The sequence below is a fragment of the Nyctereutes procyonoides genome, unplaced genomic scaffold, assembly GCF_905146905.1.
Source record: "Nyctereutes procyonoides isolate TBG_1078 unplaced genomic scaffold, NYPRO_anot_genome, whole genome shotgun sequence".
NCBI lineage: Eukaryota > Metazoa > Chordata > Mammalia > Carnivora > Canidae > Nyctereutes > Nyctereutes procyonoides.
In genome coordinates, this window is record NW_026575159.1 from 37,560,622 (window position 1) to 37,567,551 (window position 6,930).

Consider the following 6,930-nt stretch of genomic DNA (forward strand, 5'->3'; position numbering starts at 1 on the left):
ATACCAGAAAAAGGGAAAAGAAAGGAAAAGAACACTTACATCCTGAATTTAGGCTGTCAGTCTGTAAGTTGAATTTATAACACTGAAGTATCACGGGTAATCTAATAATGCCCTGTGCCCCATCCTTCTATTTGTTTAAAATTTTTAAAAGGCAGCCAGAAAAATGTTTTATTTATTCTTTAAAATAAGGCGCAAAGAAAGATTGCAACAACTTCCTCATACACCTCTCTATTACCATCTCCACCTTGAACCAGTGATTCCGAAGCAGACCCAGAGCTACGTCCATAGTTTCCCAGTGTACCATGTTGTCTATACCAGACGTCTCCTCAACAGCATCTCTCTTTTCAGAGGTCATTATAATAACTCGCCACTGCTGGCCTGGATTTAAAGCAACATTCCAGTTTCCAGAACCATTCCGATTCTTCTCCCTCTTTAGGATTTATAAATTATAGAAAAAGAATGTATTTGTCTTGCCATTTCTAAACAGGGTTTGTGCATACCATATTTTAAGACTACATTCCCTAAACTAGAAACTTTTTTTTTCAAAAATCACAGGTACTTTCAGTAAGCTTGTTGGTTCAAAGTACAAAAGTCTTACGTGTTTAAAAAAATTAAAATTGGAGACTAGTACCTCGGCTTTCTTCACCTGAAGCACACGATTCATGATACCACATTTAAAAACCAAGCTTCATGCATACAAATGGCCAGAGAGGTATGAAATTTACAGAGCCCTTTAACATTATTCCCGTAGATTAAGCACTGGCTGGACCACAATAGGAAGCATGGGAGCAAATTGAGCTAAGAGACTCCCCCAAGAACACGATAGTTTTCCAGGCTTCATGTCAGTCACATAAAAAGTTACACAACATGTAATCCTTTAAAATTGTCCCCAGACATCCCATTCCCAGAACTGTTCCTATACAGACCCTCCACCCCAACCTGCACTGAAGTCTTCCACCTCATAGAAGTATCTTAATGCTCCCCGTTACTAAAGACAGCTGCTTCGGGTTCTGCTGCTGTGGCCGGGAGTCTTGGCACTTTCTTAGCAGGACTTGAAATATGCTCAGTGGCTGCACTTGAATGTATGAGTCCTACACCTTCACCCAGAGTATCGTCGCTGGGGGAGGGGCTCTGGGCATAGGTCCTCCTGTGCTTCTCATCCACTCTGACCAGGTACCAGGTCCCTTCGAAGAGGGAATCTATTGAGCTCTGAGGAATATAGTTCATCAGGTGATGAGTGTGCTCTCTGAGCTTCATGTTTTCAGCAAAGACATCTGGTTCCACATAAGTTCTTGAGTCAAGTCTTGATTTGAGGTCACATAAACTTGCTGTTATTTTATCAAGACCAGACCCTGGTGTGGCATCTTGCATAACTCCAAGGGAGTACAGGGTGGCAGCCAAACCAGAACCATAAGAGAACACACCAATCCTCTTTCCTGCCAGCTCTTGAGGTGAGTACTGTGCTAGAACAGAAGCGAGGGAGCCATAAACAGACGATGTGTACATATTTCCTTTTTGATTTGACACAAGCAAAGATGCCTTTGTTTTCTGATTAGAGTTCAGCACTAGCCTTCATAAATGCCTTTTCCACATCTCTATCAAACTAGGTATCTTCTAATTTAACATCCCCAAAGGCTTCCAGGCCACTATTGATACTATTTTTATCTCTGTTCTGGTCATTAAGGATGTCATTCAGCAAAATCTGAGCTAGAGACTTCTGAACCAACTTACAGTAGGGTGAGTGGAAGATCATGAAACCAAAATCCTTCAAGGTAAAGTCTTTATCATTTCCCTGTTTCTGCCACTGGGCTCAGATCTTTTTGTGATAGACAGAATAGCAGCGGTCTAGTGCACCGAAGTACCACTGTATGGAGAGTTTCCCATCTACTATAGGATATTCCGAAAGCATGTCAGGCTTGTAAAAGTCATAGGCATGTTACATATGTGTCCCACGAAGTCCTTGGTCAAAAATTAAAGGCGCATTTGCCCCAATTAGCAGAGCAACAGATCTCACTTCACCTGTAGGTCTAGAATTTCCTGTGGCATATACAGCAATATCTCCCGCAACTACCAGGGCATACTGTCCATCCCAGGAGTTGGACTCAATCCAACTAACCCCATTGACGACAGCAGCTGTGCTTCCATAGTATGCATTAGTTGTATCTATTCCTTCTATATCTGTGTTCCCAGACTCTTCAAAGAGCTGCATCAAATTAGTCTTCACGGATTTTGATTTGTCGATGATTGTCTCTGTTCCAACTTCTAAATGCCCAATGCAATGATACAAAATGCTATCTCTCCATAAGATTCTGAACACAGTCAGGCAAAGAGAGTTGATATCTTCTCTATCTGCGCAGAAGCCCATCTTGGCTTGGCCCATGCCAATAATATACTTTCCAGCATCTACACCATCATATTTTTCCAATTCTGCTTGATCAACAAATTGAGAAGGAAAATAGATCTCAAGGGCAGCAATTCCCACATCTTTTGGCCAGCAGGCTTCTGCATTCAAAGGAAGTGGCCCAGGCATGGTGAAAGAGCCAAAGATAACCAGGTGGTGGCCATGGAAAGGGAGTGAGCCATGAAAGGGAAGTACCTCAAGTTTTTTTCTTTAGAGAATCTCACTCCCTTCTTAATTGGGATGAAGACTTGAATATAGACAACATTTTGACAACTGAGATAAAATTGGTCTTGTCAGTGTCACAACTGATATACTTTTGGCCTTCTGAAACCATACAAATCTATTATGGAAATTAAAGATTTTACCTTAATTATAGGATAATTTTCAAATGAAAGCAAATGGAAATTGAAGTCAATAAGTGTATTAAGTTCTACAAATAATACTTTATAAGGGAAAAATCAGTACTATCAATTTGAAAAAAAATAAAATTAGCAAATACCCTGTGTTTCATGGAAAGTTATACTAAAAGAAATAACACGAGTTAATAACTTTTGAGTATTTTATTCTAGATAGCCAACATATTTTTAAAGTAATATTCATTATAATAAACTTCCTTCAATGGGTTAAGTTAGGCTATACAATTTTTTTTTTTTTTTTTTAGTACAAGTGAATTTTTAAATATGTCTCTGGTACTTTGCTTTGGGCTTTCTTCTGAAAGAAAACTAAGCAGAAATTTCCTGAAGAGGTTTATAGTGAATTGAAAGAATGGAAGTCACATTGAATAAAGCTAATGCAAACAAAACTTTGATTCGCTATTTAAAGCTTCATGGATTCTAACCTTTTAAACTTGTATTTTGCGAGCACACAAATGACCTTTAAACTAAGTGGTACCGTCTGTTGTTACATTCGTGTAGTTTGATCCTGGTGCTGGGTGTTGGATTTTTTTTTTTCTTGACATATCCTTAGAAATGCTTCTGTGTTCCAATAAATGGTGATAGTTAAATAGCATCAAAGGAAAAAGAAAACTCTGTCAGAAGAAAATTTTCTGTCTATGCACATCTTAATTTAAGCAGAAAATTGAAAGAATTGTCCAGTGACACAATAACAAATTTATGTTCTACAATATTCAGGAATAGGTTCAACTCATCCCATTTGGCTACTTAGCATAGAAGTTAAGGTGGCAAGATCTAAATTCTAAGACTGTGTACCTCTTTCCGAACATGTAGCCTTGGAAATTTTAATTAGCCTCTGAGTCATCCTTCCGTAATTTAGAAAATGAGGGCAAGACTAAACATTCCTTAGAGGGTTTTGTTTAGGATAAAATAATACAGTGTTTGTAAACCAATTATTTTGTTGCATGGTTCATGTTCGACTATTGCCAACTGTTATAACTTTGATAATAATGAAAATCATTTCCATTCAACAATCCAGTTAATGGCTACAAACAACATGGATTTCCTGGTGCTCCTATTGATAGATTTCTTTTCTATTTATTTTTTCTTTTTTCCTGCCATAGTATGATTATTCATAAGTAGAGACTGAGCTCTTGATCTCTGCTTTCTAGTTTATATAGGGCAGGAAACTTCTCAGAAACTTTTATCATTACTACATTTCCCATATTTCTAGAAGCTCACTTGATCCCCAATAAAGTATTTTTACTATTTTTTTTCTTTTTTACTGACATCCTGGGATGGTTGTACTATTGAGACTCCTTACTCAGAAATAAAAGCTATTTTAGAAGAAGCATTATATAAGGTGTATCATTATATTATATAGTTTATTTGTATTCAATGCTCTTGAAACATAGCTCCTACATAGTGTAGCTTATGAATCTCTGAAATTTCAGAGAAATTATATGTAAGCATTCACACCTCTCACTGATCAATTATCTATCCACAATCATAACATTTACATGAGATTATCAATTATTATATATTTTAATCATATATCTTATAAAGATACTCCATAAAACTATATATAAATACATATACATATATATGCATAGACATAGTCTATATGTGTATATATGCACATATATATTTATATGTGTTGTGCCCAAGATTATGTATCTGAGAAACCACCAAGGAGCCAACACCGATGCAAGCGCATGAGAGTTTATTGGGAAGCTCGAGCTTGGGTCCAAGTATACCTGACACAGCAGAGCAGGGACTTGGACCCTGAAGTGGGTTACAGCTGCGTTTTTTATGGGCTGGTTTAGGGGATTTTCAGAAGGGGTGGAGGAATTTCTCAAGTTCTGTTTACATTCTGATATGGGGCTTTCAAGGGCATTGAGCTCTATTCTCATTCTAATATGGGACTTTCTGCCATTGGCTTGGGCTCTGTTCTCATTCTAATATGGGGCTTTCTGCCATTGGCTTGGGCTCTGTTCTCATTCTAATATGGGGCTTTCTGATATAGGATTCTCTGCCAGGGCAATTCTGAACTCTGTTGTCTTTCTGATATGGGATTCTCTGCCAAGGACATTCTGCAGTTTTTTTCTGTAAAGTTCAGCTCTTATTCACAGGGGCCTAAGATGGCTGTACTTGTGCTAATGCTAAACTTGAGGTGGAATGGCCTTAATTTTTCTCAGCCTCCACAATATGCTACAGTAATGTTTTGAATGAATGTTCTTAAAAGTCTCAGAATTCAAACCATCAACTGTGAGTAGCCCATATTGGACACCCATGGCTATATTTAGGGATTGGTAGAAGTAAATTTTCTGAAAAGAACTGTTTATTTTAGTAATGTAAGTAATACTTATCATATTATGAATCCTAGGACAATGATAGTTGGTATCATGGATCTGTACTTTACTGTCACCAGGGAATTTGAAAAAGTATGGAACCAGGCAAAGCATGCAAGGTAGGGGGACTAGTTATAGGTGAGAAGTCTGTTCAAATGCTGCTGCTCACAAATGACTAGAGAGGAAATTCACATGGAAAAGAACAAACATGTATTTGGGAAGTGTTGCAAGAGGGGGTCAGGAGAACTAAAAATCAAACAGGTAAACATTAACAAGCAAAACCTGAGGATTCATGGAGGGAATTTTAAGTATCAATCGTATATAAATATTGAATAGAGAAACAAAGTTCATAAACATAATTTTTGCATAGGCTTGAGAATATAGGTCCTAATACTGATGTATTATGTACTATGTCTTGTATCTGTGATGGCCCCTGGAGGCAGGAAGTTCCAAATAAAAAGATACTAATTTTAACTAAAAAAAAAAAATATTAGTGTGTTTACTTTCTGGATAAAGTTACAGCTTCTTTTTGTGACTCACATATTTTTACAGGGAGAAAAGATCATGGGCTAGAAGTTGACAGGAAGCCACAGTGCACAAGATCTATTTCTCATGGGCATGCTTAAGACTTGTAGAAGATACTAGACATGGTTGTGAAGTAAGGGGTTAGGATAAAACCAAATTATACACTTGATGAGAAACAGGAAGGAATACAGAAGCTTTTCAGTAGAGATCCAGTATTTCCCACATACAAATTTACTGAAAAGGCAAAGTAGCTTAAGGCTGTTGTATCACCAAAGCTATTTGTTTCTTCAGGAGTTATTTGAACTATAGTAGGTGTAAAACTCCAAAGTTCATTAGAGAGTTTGTTCTCAAAGGAAAGGAGAAAAAGTAAGATTGTGTCAAAGTTACAGATAACACAGCATTTCTTTATAAAGCATATTTAATATTATACTGGGCCTAAGTGGAAGAAAATATTAGCAAGAATGTGTACAGAATATTAACTGAACTCTTTTAGTAAGAGTCATTATAATTACTTTAAAATATTCTGTTTCATTATGAAATATTTTGAGAAAAAATTTATAGATCAAGAATTGAAATAATCATAAATGGTGATTTAATGATTTTAATAAACTGTTTTTTGCAGGTAGAAAAATACGGATTAATGGAGATTAAAAGTTTAAAGGGATGTTAACGCTCATGAATCCAATCTTATCCCAAGATTTCCCAGCATCAGCATCACTTGGAAACTTAATAGAAGTGCAAATTCTCAAAGCTCTCCATACATTTAGTACACTCAGGTTGGGTCTCAGCAATCTTGTGTTTTATCAAACCCTCTAGGTCCTTCTTAAACATGCTACATTTGCAGAACCACTAATGTACTATTATATTTGAATTAGGATTGCCTGAAGGAAACCAAATAAGCAAAAACCAACAGCAACAACAATGAAAAACAGGTTACCACTTCAAATAGATTTTTAGAACAATAACAAATTTTTAGTATAATCATGCCCTACGTGGTACATTATTTGTTATTGTTCATTAGTTGTTTATCTGAAGTTCCAATTTGTTTCTTTTATCTAACAATTCTATCTTGAATGGACAAGACTAGAGATAGATTGGTCAAGGTAACAACCCTTTTTTATTTTATTATTTTATTTTATTTTATTATTTTATTTTAGATTTATTTATTTATTTACTTATGATAGAGAGAGACAGAGAGAGAGAGAGAGAGAGAGGCAGAGACACAGGAGGAGGGAGAAGCAGGCTCCATGCCGGGAGCCCG

At 36.5% G+C, this 6,930-nt stretch overlaps 1 pseudogene; it reads right to left on the minus strand.

The window, feature by feature from the left end:
* Positions 1 to 972: 972 nt before the first annotated feature.
* Positions 973 to 2,533, minus strand: LOC129502598 (hydroxymethylglutaryl-CoA synthase, cytoplasmic-like; annotated as a pseudogene).
* Between the last annotated feature and the right edge of the window lie 4,397 nt (positions 2,534 to 6,930).